The following is a 24,205-nucleotide window of genomic DNA, read 5'->3' on the forward strand; positions in this document are numbered from 1 at the left end:
CAATAGCAGTTTGTTTTGGATACAATGAAGACTGAATAATTTTTTCTGTCATTGGTTAAAAGCTTATGAGTTGTTCCTATTGTCAGTATTGCCAAAGCAGTCATTTACTATAGGGTGTCTTCAGGCTGTTAAAGCCAGTTTAACCTGCAGGTGGAAATGCGTGGAGGGGGGAAATACTTGTTTCTTTAATATATTACTAACACACTCTGGTGTGTGGTTTTGTTGCCTCTGATAAATCTAGTACTTTGAAGGTTCAATATTAAATAAATAAATAATCAGACATCTTGTAGAGTTACAATTTAACATAGAACTCAGTTGCTGAGAAAGCTGCAACTGCAGGGTACGCCCACATACTGTATGATTGTTCACTTGGTGGATATGAGTTACTGAAAATGACAAAGTCCTTTTTGAAATGGAATTTGAGGTTGACTTAAATAGTCTTTGATTTATGTTTGAGTTCTGAAGTTTATTTCACTAACTTTAGCATTTGATTTCTTCTTTGGTTTTTCATTTATTTTTCTTTAATATTGCCTCTTAATAATTTGTATAAAATAAATTAATATACAGCATCCTTTGCGAGTCTTCATAAGTGTATCTCTTTTTCCATGTCTTAAAGTGGGCTAAAGTGTGGCATTTTTACTTTTGTTTATCTTCAGACTTGTTCTATATTTTTTCTCTGTCTCTCTCTCAGTCAGTCACACACAGTATATGTCTACATTAATAAGGATAGAAGTGCAAATCTGAGTAATTGTTGACTCTACAAAGTCTTACATATTAGCAAACCTGGCTCACTGGCAGGTTCAACTGGAAATTTTGGTTGGAATAACTAATATATGTTAATTTCCATATGGACTCTAAATCTACTTTGATTTTAAGAAAACTTAAGGAGTGCAGGACAATTTATTGTTTTTAGATTAAACTGTCTTTTAGAAAGAAACATTTGAAATGGTGTGACATAGCTGTATAAAAATAAGAATTGTACTCAAAAAATAAAGAAGAAAATTAATGCTGATTTAGAGGGAAAGCAAATACATTTTTTGTTTTTCCTCGATTTAGTACTTTTAACATATCTACATTTTAGCTAGGTAATTCCTTTTATAATTTTAATATGGTTCTGCTTCCAGGGAATTATGTGAGTAAGATTGAGCCCTGGTCTACACTATAGAGTTAGGTCGATGTAAGGCAGTTTATATCGACCTAACTCTGTAAACATCTAGACTAACATGTAGTTCCCACTGATGGAATTATTAAGTCGGTGCAGTGGGTGAGTTACATCACCATGAGAGATGCAGCGCTTAGGTCGATGTAGTGTAGTCACTGCATTGCTTGCATCAACTTGCTGCCTTTCAGAAGCCGTCCCACAATGCCCTACACTGACAGTTAAATCGGTGCAAGCGCTCCTGGTGAGGAGACACACCACTGACACGAGGAGCATAGCGTGAACATGCAAAAGCTACTGCAGTGGCTGTACGTCGACGTAACTTAGGTCGACTTAATTTTGTAATGTAGACTTGCTCTGAGATTGAAAAATCCATGCTTTAGGGCTTGATTCTACTGTAACATAAGTCAAAGGGAGTTTTGTCATTGACCTCAGTGGAAGCAGGATAAGGTCCAGAGTTTGTAACTTGGAATAAAATAATGTTTACTACTGTCATAGCATTTGACCCATTTTTTAAATAAGGACTGATATTAAAATAAGTACTGTTCCATGGAGGATGTTCAATTATACATCTTCTGTTAAGTTTTAGTAATTCTGTAATTAACATTAGAAATATGGAATATGGCCTTTTGAAACAGGAAAGCCAATCTAAATATTTGATAAATCAGTAAATCATGGATATATTCTATCAGGTCCACTTAAAACTGCACAAAGAAAAAAAATCACTAAACTCAGTGTTTGGTCAGGTGTTACATTTGCAGTGTAATATGTTACTTTATCACATTTGAGAAGATAACTCTTTTTTTAATGATGGAAATGCTAGTCAAGTTTTTACTAGTATGGATGTTATAATAGTTAATATATATAAATAATATTTACTTTATTTCTTTTAATTTCTGAAGATACTGGGTTAAACCTTGGTCCAATTGAAGTTAATCGGAGTTCTGCCTTTGATTTCAATCAGGCAAGGATTTCAATCAGTATATTTTAAATTTATTAGGACAATAAAAGAAGTCTCAGTAATCACTAAAAACTTACCAAACATTTTTAGATAGTTTTCAATGTCTAGTCTTTGATATAAATTTTTTTTCTAGTGTAATATGAATTTCAAATAAATTACATGTAAAATGTGATGAAAGGACTGTACTGTCCTATTCATCTTTAAGAAGTTCATACTGAAATACAAGGATTTCAGCCTAAAAACGGATGGCACAATAGGGCCAAAACTTTTTGGAGAATAGTTTAGGTATATTTATGATACACTGGATATACTTGGATATGCTTATTTAAATTACATGAATTAATCGTGGTTCTAATTTTGAAAACTGTCTTCATAAAAGAAGTGCATTGAAAACAAATTTATTTTCTCAGATTGAAATCTTGGCCCCATTGGAAGTCAGTGACAAAAATTCCATTGACTTTTATGGGGCCAGGATTTCATCTTCAGACAAAGGACTAGCATGAGGCAGGGTGGGGTGGTTGGGTTTTTTTTGTTTTGTTTTGTTTTTTAATCTACATGTTGTTAAGAGATTTCTCTTTTATTTATCTGTTAAAATAACTGCAGAAGATCTAACCTCACTAGTGCTGTAAACATTCTTTTAATTTTAAAGAGTAAATTGCTTTGTAATATCTTTAAATTCCTCAGTGAACCTCCATAGTATTTTTGCAGAAATATATAATTTTCCATGTTAAAATATTTAATTTTGCTTAGTGAAGTTGTCTTAAGGTTTTTGTTTGCTAATTTATCTCCAATTTCCTATTTTAGTGTTGTCTTTCATTAATTTTGATTAAAATTATGAGGCTATACATATACGTTACTAAATGTTCACATATTTTTACCAAAAAAATTACCTTGGGCTGACGGACAGCATTCAATAACACATTGTTTCATTATTGTAATCTGTAGGTATATTTTTGCATAACTTTATGAATATTAATAATATATTTTGACCATTATATTTTTGCAGGACTTTACATAATCAAAGAAAAGGAAGAAACTGTCAAAATATTTATTTACTTAATGTATATATTATATGTTCAGTTTTTTTAAAGCTGCATTAAATGAGTCTAATACTATTATTCTTATACTGCTGTTAAGTATAGCATCTGCACAGGGATTTTACAGCTGAAGTAGAAACATCTGTGGTGTATTTAGGAGAGGATTTTTATTTTATTTTTTGGCAAAGTGTTGACTGATATTTGTTAAAGTTAACAGGAATTGACTTGTGCCATTTTAAATCCTGTATTGATGTTTTTTTTTTTGCCCTTTGTGAAGCGGAGTGAACATATTAAGGGCATATTATGCTACTAGCTGTGGAAAAACATGATGTATTATATAAGCATGTATTTGTTAAAGACTATTGAACTTCAATGAAATATTTGAATGTAATAGGCACTACAAACTTGCTTGCCACAAGTTGCCTTTTTCCTTTGCTTTCCTTAGATCTTTAAAGTAGTTTTAAGCTCTTTTTCTAAATATATACACTTGTTTCTATTCCACAGAATGTTTAACTCAACTCTAGGTATGCATATAACAGGTAGTGGAGAAACTGTGTATAGTAATTATAACTGAGTGGTCAAGTGTTTCCTGATGTTACTTTAGTAGCTAATCAAACTGAATCACTGATTAATGTAGAAAACATGTAAACATGAATGCTGGTGCTATTTAGCAAATTCCTATGTTAGGGCTCTCAAAAGAATGTTTTCCTCACTTTTTAAAAATTTCTAATACTGTTAGAGATATGAAGCACTTTGTTAAACCTTTTTTAAACAGAAAATTGTTCTTTCTCTCTAAAGAGAAATGTGATGAATTTAGAATGCTAGTCTAAAATACAATTTTAGAACACATAGTTGTGTAATGATCTGTAAACTGCTCTCAAATGCAGTCCTTTAAAAGCAAACTATTAATGAAGATACTGACAGTAAAAATATTTAAAATTATCTGTATTTTTAGTGTATTGCACTTTACTTGGATATTGTAGTTTGAGGTTTTCACAGCATCATTTCAGTTTTTCCCATAAAAATCAACATTGTATGTTGATACCTTTAAAAAAAAAACAGGAAAATATTTGTGGTCAGGTTTAAAAATTACATAGACATTCTTTAGGCGTTTTATCATATCATTTAAAACAGTGCTAGTAAACCTTATTCAGAGCTAGTACAGTCTAGCAATTGTTGACAGACACAATATATGTAACAAGTATTGAACTCATTTTGCTTGAGTAAAGAGTATAGAATTAGGCCCAGGTGTAGTAAAAGTTGTATCCCAAATAAGTACCTAAATAAAAAATGAAAACCACTATATAAATAAGTCCATACATGGTTAAAAAAAATCGTTGTCACTCAATTAGTTAACACCCTAATTGGCCTCAGAATGTTTATTTTTTCCTGTAACTCATGCTTGATCTAACCCCCAAAGGAATCGTGTAATAATACCATCTTATATTTGTGTTTTTTAATATGGTTTGCAGTATTTTCATGTTCTTTAGGTATGAGAAAATGTACCACACTATAAGTGAAAAGATCAAAATAGATGGAAAAAAATATGTGAATATTGGCAAACATGGCTTGGTTTGAGTTTGCTTTGTTACCTCTCTAAATAACTTTACTTTAGGGATTTATTTACTATTTTTGATGGAGGTAGAGGGCCATAAGTCTTTAATGTGATGCTCAGAGGTAATTATAAAGTACTGCAGCAGTACCAAGTCAAAATTTAAAAACCTACTTGCTCTTTAAAGTTAAAGAATTATATCTTTTGGGTTTCTTCAAATTCTAAGATCTAGACTGAAACTTTAACAATACATTGTTTTTGCTTTTTTCTTAAATGTATTATTTCTCAAATATGGAAAGGAAATGCCTTGGATTAACGCTTCCAAAACTAGAGGAGGAGGATACTGAAAAGGGACACTTAGGATGTGGAAAAATAATATACATATGAATGCAATTGGTAACAACTTTTTTTTTCTTTTGCACAAAAGTGAACATTGTGAGGAGAACTGGGATGGAAATAAAGTGGATATTTGGAAAAAAGTAGCAATGATGTAACAGCATGAGATTTCTTTGTGGTTCCAATAGCACTTGTTTTGTGATACAGACTAACAATTAATTAGTAACTGACACTGAAGTTGGATTTCTGGTGCTTCCTTTCCTCTAGTACATGTATGCATACAGATTTAGTGTAGATGTGTCTGGTTTCCATTAGCTTAATACACTGAGTCTTAGTTGCTCTAATTAGTTGATGTATAAGGACACCGAGTGGGCATGTCACATGTGTGAGAGCAAGTACATACTTTAATTTTGTTTGTTACTTACTGCTTATTGTAATATTGTTAGGTGGTCATCAGTACTTTGGGAGAGAATCAAAAGAAATGTTAGCATATTGTTTTTAATACAAAATTAAACAAGGATAGTTTATTTGCAAGGCCATATTGAAAATGAAAGCCTTGAATGTTACAGTCCTAGTGCACCAGTAATATCCAAATCCGATTTTATTTTTTTAAATGTTCATTGCTTGATGATGATTCCATTTTTATAGATCAAGGCACCTGAGCATTAAAATTTAACTTGACTATAATATATAGTTCCCTTAATGAATCCCAAGCTTTCTTGTTTACAAATAAATTTCCCTTATTTAAATGCTTTTCTTTCCTTTAAGATGAAGGCATTATTTATATTATGTTCAAGCTTGGAAAAGTAAACCTGATCTTGGGTTGATTTAGATACTATGCAGAATGGAAATAAAGCAATACATTTCGTCTCCCCTCCAGCCTCATGGAAATTATTCAGAAGAGTTAATACAGCACATTCATTACAGTTAAAGTCTCCAGGCCACAACAGCTAGCAATTGTTATTTTAAAAAAATAGCATTTTTCTGCTGAAGGAGAGAAATGGCAAACTACTTAGGCCCCCAATGGTTTGCCTGGGTAAAGCTCTGGCAGGGAGCCGTAGACAAACACAGGCATCATCTCTCAGTGGAGTCACAGTTAGTGAGAGGAGAGAGAAGAGTTGGGCAGGGAGGGGTAGAGTTCGGTACAGGTTTTGAATTCCATGTTTGATTTTGGCATCTTCCCCATCTCAATATTGTGAAAAGTAAATACAGCTTTGAATTATTATAATACAAAAAAGATCAACCTTCCCCTCTTGTCTTCCCATCTATTTATACTATGTTTATGCAGCTTTCCAGCATAAGATGAGAAATATTCATCCCAAAAAGTATTTGAGTATATTATTAACAGAAACCATAGAGGGAAAAGTGTCTTTTCAGCCTTAACTTACAGGGTTGTCACTGTGATGCTAAAACAATGAATGCATTGAATTATTTAACTCAACATCATTCTGTTTAAATTATAGATCCTGATAGTCCAAATATTGAAGTAATATTTACAGTTTGTCCTCCTTGCCTTATACATCATCACTCTGATGCAGTTTTACAATTTTAACTATCTAGCTGAAAGGATATTTCATAGTAGTGCCTTTTATTACCATGGTCTAATGTTTAACAGAACTACATGCTACTGGTGTAGTCTACTGAAATTACCTGAATTAGTTTTGTTTTTGTACCTCTGTTTACAGCCTGTTTTCTAAGAGTCAGGCAAATACCCAACAACATACCCTATATTAAAAATAGCTGACTTGATCAGGTTATATTTTCTTGTAAAATGTTAGTTGAGAAAACCATATGAAATAATGCAGTAGCACAGTAAGTATTTGGGGGTTAAAATATTTTTATTTGTAGAACTAAAATTCTGGGTAGGGGGCATGGTGGGAGAAATGATGAAAAATGAATTTAGGTAGAGGTGGATGGTTTTCCCAAAGAACAAAAACAGTTCCATCACCAGCTCTATCTTTACAGCATTTTCTGTCATTTGACTTTGCTCAGAATCTACCCTAATTTTAAGCTATATTTACATATAAATAGGCATTATGGGCTGAATTTTGCTCATTCAGGACAGTGGGTGTATTTTTCCATTGACTTGAGTGGGACTAGCAGAGAACACTATGGATGAGAATAGGACAGGGCTCTCTTAATATGAACATGCTGCCCTCCATTGACTTGTGGCTGTACCTTAAGGAATGTAAGGACCATTCAGTAGCTGGCAGCTACCAGAGTTCTTCCTTCAGCTTAGATGACCAGGTTCTATCCTCTGCAAGCAGTGGTGTACTGAGAAGAAGTGGTTAGCCTGTCCATAGTCAAGGCTAACTTTTACCCCTTTTGTAACTTTAAGGGAGAATGGGATGGGGAAAATCCTCATGCATTCAAAGTTTTAGGATTAAATTACACTGAAATCTAGAAAAGCTTGAATAAATTACTCTTTTTGTAATTAAGACAATATTCTTCTTGAAAATTTTGCAAGATATCTAATTTTTTGTGTCCCTTTGTCTGCAAATGAAATTGAATTTTCATAAAATTTGGAACATAAATAGACTTTACTTGCTACCTAAGGGTAGCATCACTAACAGCCCTGATTTTATGAATCTTGGGAATAATCGGTTATATGAACTATTTTTATCCCTCAGTCAGCAAGGTACCAGTGTATGTACTTGAGCAGTGAGCAAAGCAAGATTATAACAGGCACATCATTACATTTGTTATTGTTTGTTATTAGCTTGCTCATTGAACAATTAATAAATTAGCTTATGCATCTTACCTAATGTAATTTTGAGATGTTCAATTTTATGAGCTGTTCAATGTTATGAATTTCTCAAACCCCAATTACTTGATTTTTTTTTTTTTTAAAGGGTTCTACTGTAATCCAAATGCAGTACTCAGGTACAGTCCCACAGTGATAAATGCTTTATAAATGTCGCTAGATTGGATACGTTTTGACTTTTGCAATGTGCAGTTTTCATAAATAGTAAAATAATTAAGAAATTTCCATTACTTGAAAACTAAACTAGATTCTCCCTCACTAAAACTGACAGAGAAGAGAAAAACCTGGTGGAATGTATTCTACAGTCACTAAAGCAAGATATTAGAGTGACAAATTAGAGGATTGGGCCAAAAGAAACCTGATGAGGTTCAACAAGGACAAGTGCAGAGTCCTGCACCTAGGACGGAAGAATCCTATGCACTGCTACAGACTAGGGACCGAGTGGCTAGGTAGCAGTTCTGCAGAAAAGGACCTAGGGGTCACAGTGGACGAGAAGCTGGATATGAGTCAACAGTGTGCTCTTGTTGCCAAGAAGGCTAACGGCATTTTGGGCTGTATAAGTAGAGGCATTGCCAGCAGATCGAGGGACGTGATCGTTCCCCTTTATTCGACATTGGTGAGGCCTCATCTGGAGTACTGTGTCCAGTTTTGGGCCCCACACTACAAGAAGGATGTGGAAAAATTGGAAAGAGTCCAGCGGAGGGCAACAAAAATGATTAGGGGTCTGGAGCGCATGACTTATGAGGAGAGGCTGAGGGAACTGGGATTGTTTAGTCTGCAGAAGAGAAGAATGAGGGGGGATTTGATAGCAGCATTCAACTACCTGAAGGGGGGTTCCAAAGAGTATGGAACTCGGCTGTTCTCAATGGTGGCAGATGACAGAACAAGGAGCAATGGTCTCAAGTTGCAGTGGGGGAGGTCTAGGTTGGATATTAGGAAACACTATTTCACTAGGAGGGTGGTGAAGCACTGGAATGCGTTACCTAGGGAGGTGGTGGAGTCTCCTTCCTTGGAGGTTTTTAAGGTCAGGCTTGACAAAGCCCTGGCTGGGATGATTTAGTTGGGAATTGGTCCTGCTTTGAGCAGGGGGTTGGACTAGATGACCTCCTGAGGTCCCTTCCAACCCTGATATTCTATGATTCTATGATGTATTGCTTATGTGCAATTGTGCTTTTTTCTACTGCTTTCTTCGGGTACAATCCCATGCCCATAGAAGTCAATGGGAGGCTCTGACTTCAATGGGTGTTAAATCAGGCCTTAAGAGATTTACACACATGGGCCCCAATCCTGCAATTAATAATTCACAATTGGACCAGAGCCCTGCACCTGTGTGTAGCCCAGTTGTAGCCCACATGTCTGCAGAGGTGCTGCCCGGGGCCCCTGGAGGCTGTGTGGTGCAGGGTGCCAATCCCTGGCTAGCGGCACTCAAGGGAGTGCATCCAGGAGCCACAACTGGGAGCTGTAGGCAGGGGCTGCTGCTGCCCCTCCTTCCCCCTTCCCTCCCACCCCCCCAAATCTCTGCCCAGGAGACTGTCCTGGCTGCAGAAAAATCCACTGGTGGCCGCATTTGAGAAACATTGGTTTAGGGACACACGGAACATGGGATTGCATCCCTGACCATTTTGGCTAATAGCCCACTGATGGATGTTTCACATAACAATTTCAAACTAACTGGGGGATTATGGATGTTAGTTTCTAACCACTATTATCTTGATCATCTCTGGTCACACCTTTAATTTAATAATCTGCAGACTACTCCATCCCATTTATTTAAAATTTAGAACTTAATTTTTACCTTTACAAAAGGAAAAATAATTAAAAACACTTAGGAAACAAAAATTTTGTTTCAGAAAGCAGTGAAAGGTTCTAAAATGACAACAGTATACTTACCTATCATGTTACTTTTAAGACCCAAGCACCTAAGAGCAAGGAAATGAATAGTTAATGGCCATTTAAATCTGTCCACATAGTAAGCTTATTATTATCAATTACAAAGAAACGAATGTATAGTCATCTCTCCAAAACAGCTTTAATTCTGAACCATGAGTTATTTTTTAGAACTTGGTGAGATTTTAACCTCTTCTTGAAATGGTTCTGAATATTGTCTTTGATACACTTACGCAAAACTTTGTTCAGCACTCGTTCAGCTTCACCCATGGCTGATGTCCATTGTCAGCAATGGGTCATCTTTCTAGTGTAGATGAGGCCTCCGTTGATGGGTGAATTACTATATTATAAACAGAAGACAACACGAGTTGGGAAATAAAGAACAGGATGAACCAGCTGAGGAGCAGAGATTCTGTTTTTCATGTAAAAATACTTAGTAATTAAAACAAAAGGAAAAACAGATAATATGTAGGGTGAAATTTATATAGATTTTCCCCCACCCCAAGTTTCCAAGCAGCTCTTTACAGAAACCTAAATAGGATTTTAGGAACATGTATACAATAAATACATTGTCTTTTAGTTTTATTTATATTATAAATAGGTATTTAAACTAGCCATTGTTAATTGGTTGATTTCTGTACTTTCAAATCTGCTCATTGTTACTTACATTTTTTGGAAATTAGTCTCCTGTAACATTGGAGAAGGCCATTGCTAATAACCCTTATTCTTTTTAGAGAAATATGATGTTTAAAAATACCATGATGTCACAATTTTTTCTCTTGCGTTCCTGTTGTTCTGTGTCACTTGAAAAAAATGTTTTGAACTTTTTGATCTCCCTTGGGGAAATGCTGCAAGCAGCAGAACATGTGTTATTTTTATGTCAATTTAGGTCTTAAATGATTCAGAACATGTGGTTTGTGGGAAAGAATACTGTAGATTGACAAAAGGAGCAGAAATAGGGAAGGGGTTGCTAGTTGAGAACTCCTCTGCTCACTATTAAAATATTTTTGAAATTTGCTTTTCTCCATTGTTTTCTCTCCTCTGTTTATCTATGTCCCCTCTGCCTGTGCTCTGCTAAATGACCTATGTGCTGTGATGAAAGCTCAAGCAAATCAGTTTCACTTTCTCAAAGCTTTTTCACAGTATGGAGAATTAGAAAGCTGTAAAACACTTTTGAGGGATCTCTCTGTATAAAACAAATCCACTCCCAAAAATTGGCTCACTGCCACATTAAAACTGCAACAAGAAATGGTGAAGATGAAGAAAGGTTAAATATATTTGTATGTTATGGTGAGTGAGGCGGAATCTTGTATTGCTGGCAAAGAAATATGATATCCACTAAATACTCTCAGGTTACCTGGGTTGAATTGAAAAATATATCAATTTTTTTCTGTCTGCCATTTAAAAAATGGCAAACTAGCTAATTTCACTCAGAGAGTAGGTCAGCAAGGGCCTTTCTGCCTGAACTGGGTGTGTGTGGCGGGGGGGAGGGGAGCTCTGACTCTGAAGGATCCCGTTGTGGAAAAGGGGTCACTAACCTGGGATCCATCTCAAGATTTGAAATGGCCCCCTGACCTTCCCCATTCCTAGGGTCACCTTTCTGTCTTCTTACTCACACCAACCTAACAGCTGTCTGCCTCCTCTATGGCCTTCTAGGCATAGGAGCTGGAACTAGGAGTGCTGGGGGTGCTGCCACACCCGCTGACTTGAAGTGGTTTCCATTATAACCAGGGGTTTACAGTTTGTTTCAATGGCTCTCAGCACCCCCACTATACAAATTGTTCCAGCCCCCCTCCTTCCAGGAGTCTTTCTCTAGTCTGTTGTTTAAGGGGGAAAAGTATAGATGAATCAGGAAAGATACCGGTACAGCATGGTCTTTCCCCTGCACTCATCCCAAAAAATCAAACTGCAGTAGGACTTTCAAGCACTGGGTCCATAGTTCTAACAGGTGGTTCCCTGGGTTTCTTCATGTCCCAATTCTCTAGCCCCATCAGCAGTTCCTGTTCTTTGCTATCCTGGGCAGTGTTTCCAATAAGGCTTTCATCTGGCCTGGGCACAGTTCTAAGAACCTTTCCTAGGAGCAAGGTAGCTATTAGCAACCATGTTAAGGAGGAAGGATGACTGGCTGATCTGTGTCAAAACACAGAACAGCAGCTAAGATAGTGATTAAGTAGTTCTGCAATTTGTTAGAAAACCATAGGCGCACAATAAACAAGGAAAAAAGATTTCTTCTCCTTCTTGGGATTTAGTTGGGAGAACAGTTCATCATTGACTGACTGGTCAGTGTCTTACTAACTATGGAAATGATAACTGAGGTGCAGTGTGAGGTTCAGTTTTTGCTCTACTTCTGGAAGATTTTAGAATGGAGGTGCCTGTGTGCCTTGGTCTTACCGGCAACAAGGAGGTCTCTCAAATGTTCCTTATTTTGTGGGATCTTGCTCACTTTAGTCCCATACAAATTTGGAGACTTCATTTTTTATTGTTGAAAATTATTTACATTTGAATTAACAAATTGTGAAACTGAGGACTAGGGTGACCAGACGTCTCCGCCGGCGAGACTTCCGCCCCTCCCCATGTGTCCCGATATTTTCTTCATCCCATCTGGTCACCCTTCTGAGGACTTAGAGCATTGTTTACGGTAAAGAAGCAAATGCCTTATAATTTCAAGTTTCCAGCATGAATTTTTTCTCTCTTGTTTTGGATCTTTGTTACACATTTAATTCCACGTTTGTACTTTGTCATATTGAGATTTATGGCAGCAAGCCTCAGAGTAATCTCATAGGCTCACTTTCATTTGAGGCTCCCTTAAACTGTTCTTTGTCCCGCAATGGAAAGCAGTGTCTAAAAGGATTATCAGAAACTGCTAAAACTTATCTTAATGTTTGACGGTCTCTTACATGATAGCTGAGTATTAAGAACCTAAAGAAAGGATCTTGTGGGGTGTCATATTTAAATTTTCCACATCTCTTCAGTGCTGAGATACTTTCACATGAGCAAAGGAGTGACTAAAAGCTGGTGGTACTACTAGAAGAGAGGAAATGGCGCGTCTACAGATCTAAGACAGCCCTACTGTCCCTGCAGCATTTTCAAAGTAAGATTAAAGAATATGTTCATCAGAAACCAGTCAGATACACAGCTCTGGCCCACATAAATAGTCAAGGGAGTACCAGAAATGGATCTGTGATGAAAGAGACTGAGGCCTTGTCTACACTAAAGGGAAAAGTCGATCTAAGCTACGTGAATAATACGTGTGTTACGTGAATAGTGTAACTGAAATCAACGTAGCTTAGATCTACTTACCGTGGGGTCCACGCTCTCCCATCGACTCCCCCTACTCTTCTCAATCCTGTGGAGTATAGGAGTCGACAGGAAAGTGATCGGCAGTCAATTTGGGGGGAGGGATAGCTCAGTGGTTTGAGCATTGGCCTGCTAAACCCAGGGTTGTTAAGGATTGAGGGGGCCACTTAGGGATCTGGGGCAAAAATCAGTACTTGGTCCTGCTAGTGAAGGCAGGGGGCCGGACTCGATGACCTTTCAAGGTCCCTTCCAGTTCTATGAGACAGGTATATTTCCATATTAGCGGGTCTTCACTAGACCCACTAAATCAACTGCTGATGCATCGATCGCTGCAGCGTCGATCCTCTGGTAAATGTAGACAAGCCCTGAACTATTTGATGTCATGGACAGGACAAAATTACTCCAGTTAGCTTGTATGACCATTTTGGAGTACCTAGGACTGTGAGTCACCTTGTTACCCCGCCTCTAGTGAGAGGGAGTCTTGTCCATGGTGGCTGGGTGTTAGCCGCTCAAGCACTCTGCTCAAAGCTATGCCAGCCCTGTCCTCAACTTTCAAGTTAACAATAGGTGCACCCCAGTCCCCAAGTCTCTTTCATTCCCTTGTGATATACAACCCCTGACGTGGGACACTTACAGAAATCCCAGATCCTCTGCCCCCAAAGGTGCAGTGTACCCCAGTTTACAAGTTTTACCTTAAATCCGCCTCTCCTGTATAACACGCAGCATTTGTGAGCCCTTGTAATAAAATGAAAGTAGGTTTGTTTAAGAAAGAAAGGAGAGTTAACTAGAAACAAGAGAGAGTGGTGGAAACAAAGAGTTACAATACAAAACAAAATCATAAAATGCAAACTTGGGTCTGTGCTTATTATAGTAGTTACCTTTCCTAGCTAGTAAAGTAGGTTTCCCCTGCAAAGTTCAGTCTGTTGCAGAGCTAGCTGGCTTCACAGCAACCAGGATCCAATTTTTCATGAGAACATCCCTACTCCCCAAGATGTCTCATTAGTGAAAGGATACAAAATGCCTCTCCCTACTCTGTTATACTGAAACAGTCTTTTGTCTCTCTTCATAGAGCAAACACCTGTTTTGTTGTTATGTTCCTTTTTTACCTTGATTGTTTGCAGTTGTCTTGGATGCTTTCCAATTGCTACTCTTGGGATGGAGAGAGACTGGACAACTGAGCCTTGCACTACATCGCTGGCTAAACAGGGAGGGCTGGCCCCTCATGCGTGAAAGGGGCCATAACTGAGACCTATTATCCCTTGGTGACCACAAAGCATACTTTCAATATAGTTATTCCTTAAAATATTTCCATACATATATCTTGCAGTTAAGAGACTTGATAAGTTATGAGCTTTCTGGAGATGCCTTACATGTTACCCCTTGTGGATAAATATACTGCAAGATGTGTGTGGTGTAGTGAGTTTGTCAGGTCTGAGACAAGCGTTGTTTGCAAAGAACAGCAGACCCTTTGCCAAGGATCCTCTGTGTCACAGTTTGTAATTTACATACTGATAAAGAGAAACAGTGCAACCAATACGATGAGCAGTACACAGTATATTCGGAGGAATGGAAGTTAACTTCCTAGACTGTTCAATTGCAGAAATGTTCAACTGTAGGAGGCTAATGGCCTCCAAGAACAAGGAGGTCAACATGCATTTCAGCATGTCCAAGGGTATGTACACTGCCATTAGACATCTGCAGCCGGCATGTGCCAGCTGACTCGGACTCGTGGGGCTCAGGCTAAGGGGCTGTTTAATCGCAGTGCAGACATTCAGGCTCAGGCTGGAGCCTGGGATCGAGGACCCTGCAAAGTAGGCGGGGGGGGGGGGGGGACAGAGCTCAGTCTCTACACTACAGTTAAACAGCCCCTTAGCCTGGAGTTCCATGAGCCTAAGTCAGCTGGCACAAGCCAGATGCAGTGTAGACGTACCCTAAGAGACCAGAATAAAACAGGCTGGCAGTACAAGTGGAGCTTCATCCTGTTGTCTTTTCCTGCCTGGCCTGTGATTGCTAGGGTCTTGCAGAAAATAGGTAGGTCTCCTGGAACCTATATTCTGCATAGTTCTGAACTGGCTAAGGAAGCAGTGGCATGCAGAACTGGTAAACATAAATGTACAAAGTCCTGTCCGACTACTTGCCATCAGGACTTGTTGATTCTGGGTCAGAGACCTGGTGCTGTAGAGACTAATGGTTATGTGTAACATTTATGTCTCTTATCTATCCTCTAGAAGGCTACTTTATAAAGCCTACAGCAAATAACTTGATATTAGTGAATTTAACCCCTCATTTGTTTCTGCACCACAATTCTTGTTTATAACTTGTCTACGGAACCCACAAACCTAAAGAAATTGTATGTATTGGGCAAAGTTCGATGTACAGTGCGGCACTCTTGAAAACCCTTTTTTCCACCTGGCTTATTCTGATATTTAGAAAACTCTTCTCTCCTTGCCCCCCATTAATTTAGCAGAGCAGAGTGGATCCCTTCCAGTATACAGAGCTCGTCCATTTGCTTCAGACTGGCTTGTACATTGAGTGCCCACTAAACAAGGCTGAACAGCTAATGTAGTTTCTGGTGCATACTGGATCATTATTTCCTTAGCCATCAGATGTGTTGATTATTGAAAGCTATGGAGAAGTTAGGACTGCAGTGTACACACAAGTGTGTGTGTGTGTGTGTGTGTGTGTGTATGTAAAAATAAAATATATTATCTTCATCAGGGACTTGAATTTAGTGCTAATTGTTCTTTGGTCCTTTGAACCTTTTGAGATACTGTCCCTAAACATCCTTTTTTGTCTCACCGTTTCTTCTGCTGTCAGGGAAGGGAAGTTTCAGGCCATGTCTAATTAGAAGCTATGTATGATTTTTTCCACTAAAACAATGTTGTCATCAAAATGCTGCCTGAATTTAGACCTAAAACAATGACTACACTTAATCTGAAGCACCAGATAACCTTGGCTACTCTTTGCCACAATTAGGGTGACCAGATGTCCCGATTTTATAGGGACAGTCCCGATATTTGGGGCTTTGTCTTATATAGGTGCCTATTACTCCCCACTCCCTGTCCCTGTTTTTCACACTTGGTGTCTGGTCACCCTAGCCACAATTCACTATGTTGTCTGGATGTTGTCAAGTTCCTGCATATTTTACTTACATGGACAAGAGAGCTTAATTTAGGAACTCATGGAGGCAGTTCCTCTTGTGCCATAGGTCCAGGAAAGGTCAGGGAACTTCCAAATTGACAGTCTCCAGATGAATTCAAGAGATGATCAGAGAAGCGTACTTTAGTGTTGGGAAGGAAGTTCTAGAGCACGGATCGGCAACCTTTGGCCTGTGGCCTGCCAGGGTAAGTACCCTGGCGGGCTGGGCCGGTTTGTTTACCTGCCACATCCGCAGGTTCAGCCGATCGCAACTCTCACTGGTTCGCCATCCCAAGCCAATGGGGGCTGCGGGAAGCGGTGCAGGCCGAGGGATGTGCTGGCTGCCACTTCCCACAGCCCCCATTGGCCTGGGACGGCGAACTGCGGCCAGTGGGAGCCGCGATCGGCCGAACCTGCGGACGCGGCAGGTAAACAAACTGGCCCGGTCCGCCAGGGGGCTTACCCTGGCGGGCCGCGGGCCAAAGTTTGCCAATCCCTGTTCTACAGGCTTTTAAAGTACACTCAATCATATCAGTGGGATCTCTGAAAGAAGAAAGGCATCTCTGGTGGAAATCTGAAAGACAATCACCTGGGAGACAGTGCATAGCTTCCTAAGCACTATAGCTGTTCAGAAGTGCTGAGCATCTGCCACTTACACTGGTTTAATTGGAGTTGTGGGTGCATCACACCTCTGAAAATACTGTCCTATGTGTTGGAAGCTAGACCCACAAAATTAGTAAGTACTTTGGAAAATTTGGTTCTTAGCATATTAGTTCACTGTTAGGGATCTCCCAAACATCTGGACTAGTTTATAGGAGTGAAGAGAAGACATTTTTTCCCCCTTTTTATTTTCTTTCTTTGAAATCTAGTGTACCAGTGAATCAATTAGTTTCACTCACTTCTGATTTAAAATTAGATTTTAGAATTTGAGAGTTATACAGACTTCAACTTTAGAGTGTTCCTTTTGAAGTTTTCAATGGAAGTCTCAGAGCTGGCATGCCCTTTATATCTGTATCTTTCTATTGGTAAAGAGATGACTTACTTCAGTTGCTGTCTGGGTAGAACTCTATGTAATTGTCTGGATTGGAATAGAAGATCTCAAAGCAAGAAAATACACAGGCAAGGAAAATTTCCTTTAATAGACAGTCTGGTACATCTTACTACTCTAGGATTTGATTTTTTTTCCTTTTATTTTTTCCAGCAACAAGTATATTAAATAGAAAAGAAAAATGGAGCTTGACAGTGGATTTTAGAAAAAATAGAATGAATTTGATGACATATCTCATCCGATCATACTTATTTGGGGCATCATCTAATTAAAGGTACCCCATCCTTTTTTGGTTGTGTAATAATTAGGAGTGGTATGCTGCTTATATCATAAATATTACCAAATGCCATAGCTAATACCAATCTTAGCTCATGTTTGTACCATAAATATTAATAAATTACATAGATAATGTTATGACTTTGACCTGCTCTGGTACCATCCAAATTTGACAGGTTCTTAGTTTTCCCATGACCTTGGTCATCTTTTTTTAAAGAGCTTGGAATTCTTATAATTGGGTGTTGTTTTTATATTACACATGGGTTTTTAGGCTTCCAAACACCCAATAGAAATTTAAAAAAAAATTAATTCAGGATGATTTTATGGAATCAGGAGACAGGCCACAGCTCTGGCTGTCAGTGAGAGTGCTGGGGGAGTTCCATGCTCTTACTGCTGTCGGGAGTGCTGGTTTGCTTTGAGCACTCTTTGTTTGCTGTACTTATTGACTGAGTGAACTCAGACAATGCGTTCTATTTTTTGGCTGTTTTTCCCAATGTTGTTTGGGTGGGTTCTTGCTGGTAGTTGGTGAAATAGATGCCAAAACATGAGGGCATTGTTTTAGCCAACTGAAAGTCTAACTCATTTACTCTCTTACCAGGTGTGTACATTTCCCAGTGTTTACATTATGTAAATAGTATCTCCTTCTCCTCTTTCCTACACCATATCTTTTTCCTGAGTATTTTTTCATTTTTTTAAAACAGTGTGTCAGATGCTGAGTCATCTCAGCTCATTTGGGCTGAGAATGGGTGAGGGGAGTACTTAGATTATAGCCAAACCAAGATTCTTGGAAAGACCAAGACTCAGGGGAAATCCTTCAGTCCCTGACAAAAAGGTGCAAAATATTAACTTTACTATTTTTGGTTTTGGGTTTGAAGTCTGGTCTGTGGAGTATGGTTGAGTGATGGAAGTGCAAATATATCTGTTTTATCCTTGCTTCTCCAGAAAGGAAATATTGCTCTATTAGCAGCAGCTATTCCTAAACTAAGCATTAATGTGATCTTTAAATAACACAGGGTTAGTTTAGCATCTTTTTAAAATAGGTCACTTATTAACCTTTATGGGCTACAAAATACAGCATGCCACAGGTCTAGTTGTGCAGATTTTGTATAACAGAAAACTGTTCTTTGTAGCCCTTGCTATATAACTGCAGGCTGAAAAGACCTATTACTGTGGAGACCATCAAGCCTGTCCCTCTGTATTGGTATGGTATGTCACCCAACAGAAGACATATTAGATATATACAAACACTACATATATGGTCAGTTAGCCATAAAAGAAAAAGATATTTCTACATACCATGTTACAGCTTATAAACCAGTATAATACTGCACTTGTGGATATTGGGTGAGGATAAAGCTTCATTAAATGGCACACTGGGACATTCATCTTGATTTTTTTTTTAATAGACTAACCAACTATATCTCAGCTCCAGCTTTTGTGAAAGTTCATTCTCCTGCACCAGTGAGAGATGCCCTGTAGGTCAACCATTTCAGTATTCCGGTAGAACAGGGGTAGGCAACCTATGGCATGCATGCCAAAGGTGGCACACAAGCTGATTTTCAGTGGCACTCACACTGCCCGGGTCCTGGCCACCGGTCCGGGGGGCTCTGCATTTAATTTAATTTTAAATGAACCTTCTTAAACATTTTAAAATCCTTATTTACCTTACATACAATAGTTTAGTTATATAATATAGACTTATAGAAAGAGACCTTCTAAAAACGTTAAAATGTATTACTGGCACGCGAAATCTTAAATTAGAGTGAATAAATGAAGGCTCGGCACACCACTTCTGAAAGGTTGCCGACCCTTGCGGTAGAACATAGCTGCTGTTAGAGGGCATATGATACCAGCCTGTTCTTACCCAAGAGCATTTAATACTTCTGTTTTCATGAGCTGGGAAAATGTATTATGGAACATTTATATCTCTTCATGTATTCTTTTAGTGCAGGCTGATACCTGACAGTAAATGATTGCCTGTGGCTAGAAGGAAAATTATTCTCAATGAGAGTTTCAAACAATTTTTAAAGTGTGTTTTACACACACATAAAAGCAGTACAACTTTGGGAAGTCCCACAAGTCATAGACCATTGTAGGAAACACAGAGTTTAATATCAGTTAGAGATATCTGAGAGTCAAATTCATAAAGTTTAACCAGGCAAAAATATGCTCTTTAGAAAATGAATTAAGAGAAAATGTGACCTGTTTTAACATTTGGCCTTGATACAGACTGGTATAGCTTTGGAGTTGAAGTTTTCACCTTCCGTCTGTTACTAACAATGTTATAATGTGACTTCTAATATCTGTGTTCATGTTAGCTTCATCTTTAGATGATTGCTTATCTTGTCCGTCATTGAATACTGAGAGGAAGTAGAAACTTACATTTCATCCACTTTAATTCTGATTGACTGTCCTAAAAAGACTGATCGAGAACTATCTCCATCTTCACAAAGCACAGTGTCTTATTTGAATGCTTGAATAATGAAAATTTATTTTATTGATGCATATTAAGCATTTCTCGGCATCTAACAGTATATTTTTGTTTTTTGTTTTCAGTCTGATGATTTTGTCATTCCAACTCTGAGTTGCCATAATCACCGCTCTAAAATCTGGTGTATTGCATTGGCATAAGCAAACTAGGCCAATTATCTTTCCACAGCATGTAAAGAAACATTTTTGTAAAAAATAGATTTATATTTATTAAAAGTAAATATATTTACTTGTATTTTAAAAAGTAAAATAGTATTGATATTAGTCTGTGTCACAAACTTATGAAAAAATTCCTTAACCTTGATGAGACTGGAATAAAAATATAAAAGTGGCCAATTGAAAAGAACTCAACCAATGGCAAAATGCAAGTTATCTGAAAATTTTAACATTCCAAAATGAGTTCAAAATAGTCTGTTAGTCACAACCATGGAAGCTGATATTATCTGATTCTTTTTGCAGAAGTGCTTGAAAGAGAGACAGTCACATTTGGCTTAAAATGTAGGATTTGTTTAAAAAAAAATTACAGATGCTAAAATCAGAAGAAATTCCCTGACACTTTAAAATGTCCTTCTTATGTTGAAAGCAACAGAGGGTCCTGTGGCACCTTTAAGACTAACAGAAGTATTGGGAGCATAAGCTTTCGTGGGTAAGAACCTCACTTCTTCAGATCTTGCATCTTTCTTACCCACGAAAGCTTATGCTCCCAATACTTCTGTTAGTCTTAAAGGTGCCACAGGACCCTCTGTTGCTTTTTACAGATTCAGACTAACACGGCTACCCCTCTGATACTTCTTATGTTGGAATTTTTAAAGGATTTCAGTGTTGTCAACCCAAATATTGCAGTGTTCTGTTAGTTCAGGAGGTCCTGATTATGCACCTGAGTAGATTTTTTTTTTTTTTGTAATTTAAAAGAAAGAAATTGATAGTGTTTGTATATTTTGATTAAAACAGTGGCAAAATAATAAGCCAAGTTCATAAATGGTGAAAATAAGATCTCTGTTTGTAGCAAGTTGAAAATCTTTTTCAAATGTAGGATTTTTAACCTGACAGTCTTGTAGTCCTGATAGGTTGAGAATCAGGTTTTGCAAGCAGAGGGGTATGAAAAATAGTACCAATACACTTTTAAAAACTCATTCCTAAAATAGTTCTAAAATAATTTTTCTGTGAACCATATGGCATAAAATAAATGATGGATGTGGCATGGTAAATTTTTATTGGCTCTCATTTGAGATTACCTGCATAAACTAAAATTCTTCTTCGAGTGCTTGTTCATGTCCATTCTATATTAGGTGTGTGTGCTCGCCACAAGCACCAGTGCAGGAAGTTTTTCCCTCAGTGGTATCCGTACGGGACCGGCTCTGCCGCCCTCTGGAGTGGCGCCTACATGGCGCGGTAGAAGGGGCACTGCTGCTGGCTCCCCTCACCCTCAGTTCCTTCTTGCCGCCAGTAACAGTGCTGAAACATCTGCTGCTTTGGCTAGCGTTGTTTCGTTCTCTGTTCTTGCAAACTTTTAAAACCTGCAAAATAGTTGTATAGATAGTAGTTTCTTAGTTTTCCCCCTTAGTAATTCTCAACTCTTTGTTAGTCCTGAACGGTCCAGTCCCCAGGCTTTAAGCCCTGCGATCGCTGTAAACAGCCTATGCCCGTCAGCGATCCACATACCAGCTGCCGAAGATGCTTTGGCGAAGGGCACATAAGTCACAAGTGCCGTATCTGCAAGTCCTTTAAACCTAGCAGGAAGAAGAAGTGCGAAACTCATCTAAGGGCACTCCTAATGGAGTCGGAACTCACTCCGGTACCAGAGCAGCGGTCCAACTCTGCACCGAGCACCATGGCGTCCCTGCACAGTGCTCCGCCGGTGCCGTCCACAAGCCGGCACCAGTCTCTTTCCATGGCTCCGGTCATGAAGCCGAAGAAGAATGTGAAGGGATGATCTCCTACCTCCCGCAAGGGAAAGGAGAGGGCTGGGGGAGAGCCATGACCCGTGCTGAGCAGCTCAATGCCCCCTTCAGGAAGTCGGGCCCCAGCTCAAGTTGAGCAGTGCAGCCCATCCTGTACTTCACCTGCGACTCCAGATAGCGGTACAGACCACAACCAGGTGCCATCGATGCCCATAGCCCTTCAAGCAGCTCAGGAGATCCTGATGCTACCGGTGCCGCCCACACCAGTTCCAGCGGTACCCCAGTCTTGGGGAAAACCCACTTTGGGACCTATGCATGTGTCCCTGCCTCAGCGGCACCATTCCCCATCGAGAGGGACGTCCCGCCATCGCTTGCCCCGCGCAAAGCCATCATGCCTCAGGACTAGAGAGGCAGGCTCAGCGGAGCCCTCTTTGGTCCCCATACCGGGGCACCAATCAAGGGATTCGAGGCATTGCTCGCCAGTGGATTGGCGCAGACCCTCTGGGACACCAGCATTGTCCTCGTCGTCACCAGACGAGGCTAGTATGGGGCCCCCTCTCCCGGTTCCTCCGGATGATGCCGAAGCGCATTAGACACTCTTGAAGAGAGTCACTTCCAACTTGGGGCTTCAGGCAGAGGAACTGGAAGAGCACTCGGACTCTCTGTTTGATGTCCTCTGCTCCTTGACTCCTGCCAGGGTGGCTCTACCCCTTCATGAAGGGGTTTCCAAAATCATTAATGCCCTGTGGCAGACCCTCTCTTCCTTGGCCCCTATCTCTAAGAGGGCCGAACGCAAGTACTTTGTGCCAACCAAAGGGTATGAGTACTTATACTCCCATCCAGCCCCTAGTTCCCTTGTGGTTGAGGCGGTTAACCACAAAGAGAGGCAAGGGCAACCTGGGGCCATTCCCAAAAATAAAGACTCGAGGAGGCTGGATCGTAAGGATCTTTGGACGTAAGATTTATTTGTCTTCCTGCCTTCAGCTGAGAGTGGCCAACCACCAAGCCCTCCTTGGCCAATATGAATTCAATTTGTGGCAAGCCATGGCCAAGTTCAAAGGGTCGCTCCCCGAGGCTTCCAAGAAGGAGTTTAGAGTGTTCCTTGATGAGTGCACGACCACAGCCAGGGCAGCCCTCCAGGCAGTGTCAGAAACTGCTGCTGCCCGCACTATGGCTTCCGCTATCTCCATGTGGCGAGCCTCCTGGCTGCTCCTCTCTGGGTTGTCCTCAGGCCCAACAGTCAATGTGGGACATGCCCTTCAACAGCCAAGCTCTATTTGCGGAGCAAATGGACAGCAAGTTGCATGGTCTCAAGGATTCCCACACCACCCTGAAAACCCTGGGTCTCTATGTCCCAGCCCCGGCGCATAAGCGGTTCAAACCACAGCAGCCTCAGAGCCAGGGGAGCCAGCCTCGGCAGGACCAGCCCCACAAACGAGCCAAGGACTACAAGCGCCGCTCGAGCCACCCGCCTCCACCCTCTGCCCAGTTAGGCTCAACCCGTAACAAGCAAGGGGCCAAACGGTCGTTTTGAGGGTGTGCCTGAGGGCGACCTACCAGACTGTTCCCTGGATCCATCTGTCCCAGTGTTCTCCAACCATCTTTCCCTTTTCCTCCCCGCTTGAACTGCTATAACCTTGGACCAATGGGTCCTCAGCACAGTGGAACAGAGTTATACCCTTCAGTTCCTTTCTACCTCCCCTTCCCACCAGCCTTCCCCGTCCCTCTTCAGGGACCCCTCTCATGAGAGTCTCCTCGTGCAGGAGGTAAAGGGGTTGCTACAGCTGGGTGCGGTGAGTCCAGATCTACCTGTACCTTGACAACTGGTTTGTCAAGGGCAGTTCCAGGTCTCGAGTCCAAAGGGATGTCGCGGTACTTCAAGCCACGTGCCACTCTCTGGGCCTTCTGGTAAATGACAAAAAGTTGACGTTAGTGCTAGTGCAGAGAATAGAGTTCATCAGAGCGGTCCTCAACTCGACTTGCGCCAGGGTGTTCCTGCTGCGGGACAGGTTCCACACGCTGATGAACCTCATCGCAGAAGTCTCCGTGTTCCCTCTGACTACAGCCAAGGTCTGTCTGCGCTGCTGGGCCACATGGCAGTGTGCACTTATGCTGCAATGGTGGACCAACCACAGGATAGTCGTGGAAGGGGTTCCGTTCGACAACCCCCCTCACTCCATCGAGTTGGTGTCGAAGGCCTCAGACCTTGGCTGGGTGTGCATCTCTGCATCCTCCAGACACAGGGCATGTGGTCCTCCGAGGAGGCGAAGTAGCACATAAACGTCAAAGAGCTCTGAGCAGGCCAGCTGGGGTGTGGAGTTTTCCTGCCCCACCTGTCGGGCAAGGTGGTATGTGTCCT

The 24,205-nt window shown here is 40.0% G+C and overlaps 1 protein-coding gene across 2 annotated transcripts in view; it reads left to right on the forward strand.

The window, feature by feature from the left end:
- GNAL (G protein subunit alpha L) overlaps positions 1-24,205 on the forward strand; it is a 320,857-nt gene that overhangs the window by 127,986 nt on the left and 168,666 nt on the right. The gene's annotated exons all lie outside the window — the stretch shown is intronic.

Source organism: Emys orbicularis, chromosome 2 (assembly GCF_028017835.1).
Source record: "Emys orbicularis isolate rEmyOrb1 chromosome 2, rEmyOrb1.hap1, whole genome shotgun sequence".
NCBI classification, from domain to species: Eukaryota; Metazoa; Chordata; order Testudines; family Emydidae; genus Emys; species Emys orbicularis.